Below are 3,434 nucleotides of genomic sequence, written 5' to 3' on the forward strand. Positions count from 1 at the left end.
TGAAATGCATATATTTTAAAGGGAAAATGTGTAGCAATAGTATTTTACTGCAATTTTCAAATTGCTACACATACCCAGTAACCTTACAAACACTTAGCAGCATTTTATGTACTTGCTGTAGTATTTTAAACCGCCTACAGCACCTTAAGAGAATGGGGTAAATTAGTAATCTAAACAGAAAATAAGTTCTGGGGTTTCTGTTGGGGAGAACTCTGGGACAGAGAGCTTCAGTGTTTGCTGTTTTTTGATTGTGCTTGGTGGTAGATTGATTTTTTTTTTTTTCTTTTTTTTTTTCTTCCCCCTTTAAAAAAATGCACCGTCACTGGAGGGCCAGACATCATCTTTCTTTCCAGTTGTAGCTGATGTGTTACTCAGCCATATCTGTTGCTAGTTTGCTCAAAGTGGTACTTTTGAGTCTTTTGCACTACTGATACCAAGTGGGAAAAAAAAGACAGAGTAGTTCCACAGAGCTGTTCAAACTTTTGGGCAAGGGATCAGTGTTGGCTGAGGGACCTGCAGGGAACTTCTTAGCTAACTCCCTGTTCCTCGGCTGGCCCAGTGTCACTGGGACTTGTTCCTTCTGCTGCTAAAAATAGTTCATAGTGCGGCTGTTTCCATGTCACTTCATTAGCAGGTGTAACTCCTTGAGCTGGTGTAAAGTTCACATTAACTCCTTCCAGGTGCTAGTTGCTTAGAAGTTCTGGAATTGTCTATTTTTACATTTTCACCCTGTTTAAAATTCTTCTGTTAACACTGTGTATTACCTCAACACTTCTGTTGTACTGTAAGGTCCTGGATGGTTTTATTTTATGTATGTTTTTATGGCTAAATATCAAAAGTGCTTGCTTTTTATGATTTAACATTTTTATTTATAATTTTATTTTGAACTTGATTTTACAGATTTTATTATTTGAAGTCTTTAATGTTTGGGGTTTTTAAATACCTTATGACCCTCTTACAGACTCCTTTGAAGACTGGGCAGCCTTCCTCTTGTCCTGTCACCCAACCCTTTTCAAGACGCCGTTCAAAACAAATAGGATTCTTTCCCCTTCCCTGCAGCCTATCTTGTTTCGTGACTTAATTACTAGGCAGTTTCAACCATTCTCATGCTGGACTTCTCACTGCCTGATGGTTAATTAAACTATTAAAATGTCATTACCTAATGATAAGATGGCAAATGTTCAAATTCCTTATAAGACCTCTTCACCTATTGAACCTTCCAGTTTGCATGAAGCATGGTATAATTATGGAAAGGGAACCAACAAATTGAATTTCCCTGTTGGCTGTTTCTTGTGTCTGGTGTCAAGTGGTAATCAGATGGTTTGAGGTGGCTACTCCACATCCAGCCTTCTGGAGACTCCACAGCAGGCAGTCCAGGCGTATCTTTCAGCCACCCTTACTGTTAGGGCTGGGGTAATTACAGTCTCAGCCTTGGGTAAAAATAAAGGCAGTAACACAGAATGAAGTGCAGCCAACCAGTTGTTACCCATTACAGAGCAGATAAATGAAATATCCATCCAGGGCATTCCATGCTATTGTGGCAGTCACGTGTATTCCATATAATATAAATTATGTAGATTAAGGACACTTTATAAATTACAGTGTGGAACATAGTTGTCATTCTTCTGGGCCCTCTGGTCATAAAGTGGAAGAAAAACAATTTCTGTTCTAAGAGGTCAAGATCATTTCACCGTTTGTTATGCGGAAGTCCAACAATTGGTTTGTTCAGGAATATAATATAACAAGAATTGAATTACATGTTGCTATGCATTTGAGATTTTTTAGCATTATTGCTCTTTTACAGTACTAAAATGAGTTATAAAATGTCATTTTCATGTGTGCATTTCATATGAACATTTCATATTTGTGTCGGTGCTGAATGAGAATTTTGTTTTTCATTCTCATCGGAATAAAATGGCAGTGCAATCCTGGTAATTTTTAAAAGATAAGGTTGACATGTCTTTTTCAATCTAGCAACGCTGATTGAAATTTATTGCCTGGAAAACAAACTTTTGATAAACACAACTTTACTTGAGGGCTGTATTTCCCATAGTATGACATTTCCCATGTGAATGAATTCTGAATTCCACACAGATATAATGTGGTTTTTGAAATGCATTTTACTTTCAGTTCTATAAATCTCAATTCCTTAGAAGAGCCTGTGCCACTTCTGGAAAAACCCATGCTTACCCAGGGATATGGTCAGCTCTTGGCTTCTGTCTCCAGTAGTAAACAGAGCAGGTTAAAGGGAACATTTTAGTGACTGTGAGTAGTACTACCATGCTTTATCTGAGAAATTGTGTTAGTGAACTATAAATGGGAAAAAAATTCTGAAGAAAAAATGAATTGCATTTTAAATTTTGTAATATGGAACTCTTAGTGTAACTAGCTTTTCATAGTAAAATTGGATTTTTTTTTTTTTTCTTCAGTCCAGCAAGCTTAAATATCATAATGTTGACTTACTCAATAGGATTAAAACAAAACATAGTATACGAGCAACTGGAAAGTAGACATTCGCCATCCTTTCTGCCTTAGTGCTTTGAGAAGAACAGTGAATGCCAGGCAGACCTGATAACATGATACCTTTTTAGAGCAGGCAAATTATTATAGTATATCCTTTCAAATGTGTTGAACTTTTTGTCACTATCTATGCATTTTAATATTTTGTTGGCACTTCAAGTTGTTTGTTTTAGAAGACATTAAATTTGATTAGTCTTAGACAGGGACTAAGATTTAGATTAGCTTTAGACAGGGATGTTGCTTTCCGCTATTGCTTCACATCCACTTGTGACCAATGGACACAATTTTTTTCCTGCCATTTATTATTTATTCATTGCTTTTCATTCCAAGAAGTTTGGATTTTGGTATGTTTCCAGTGGAAGCTTGTCCTGCACATGGCAGCTTTTCCAAAGAATAGCAATTTCCCACAGATTTCTCCCCTCTCACTACTGAAGATGGTTTGTCCAGATCATTAATGACAGAACGTGATGGTCCCCCTTTGGGAGGACCGTGCTGCTAGACAGTATTTATTTGTGATCATTGGAATAAGATGCAAATGATCGTATGGGCACTGTGGCACAGCTGAAGTGCATCTCAGGTACTGAATTCTGGAAGAACTATTTAGAAGGGAAAAGGAGGGGGAGAAACTCTTGTGCTCCATTTGTTGATACTGTTTTACTACACTGTCATTAAGTAAAAAGTAGAAATAAGCTTGGGAAGAAAGAACTAGGAGAACCTAGTTTTCGTCCTTCTGAATGAATGTCCTAAATGTTCACATCCAGCTTTGCCTGGTGTTAAGGGGCAGGTCTCGTGGGATGTGGGAACTGTTGTCATTCTTGCACCTGAGAGACCATTATGTACACATCTACATCTTTATTATTCTGCCTGAAGGCTTTAACATAACCAGATGGTATTTATCTGGCCATTGTAGATGA

The 3,434-nt window shown here is 37.4% G+C and overlaps 1 protein-coding gene across 1 annotated transcript in view; it reads left to right on the forward strand.

Moving 5' to 3' along the window:
* The window catches only part of AGPAT5 (1-acylglycerol-3-phosphate O-acyltransferase 5), a gene marked incomplete at its 5' end in the record, with an annotated part of 40,529 nt that overhangs the window by 23,769 nt on the left and 13,326 nt on the right, over nt 1–3,434 (forward strand). The gene's annotated exons all lie outside the window — the stretch shown is intronic.

Source organism: Fulmarus glacialis, unplaced genomic scaffold (assembly GCF_000690835.1).
Source record: "Fulmarus glacialis isolate BGI_N327 unplaced genomic scaffold, ASM69083v1 scaffold6989, whole genome shotgun sequence".
NCBI lineage: Eukaryota > Metazoa > Chordata > Aves > Procellariiformes > Procellariidae > Fulmarus > Fulmarus glacialis.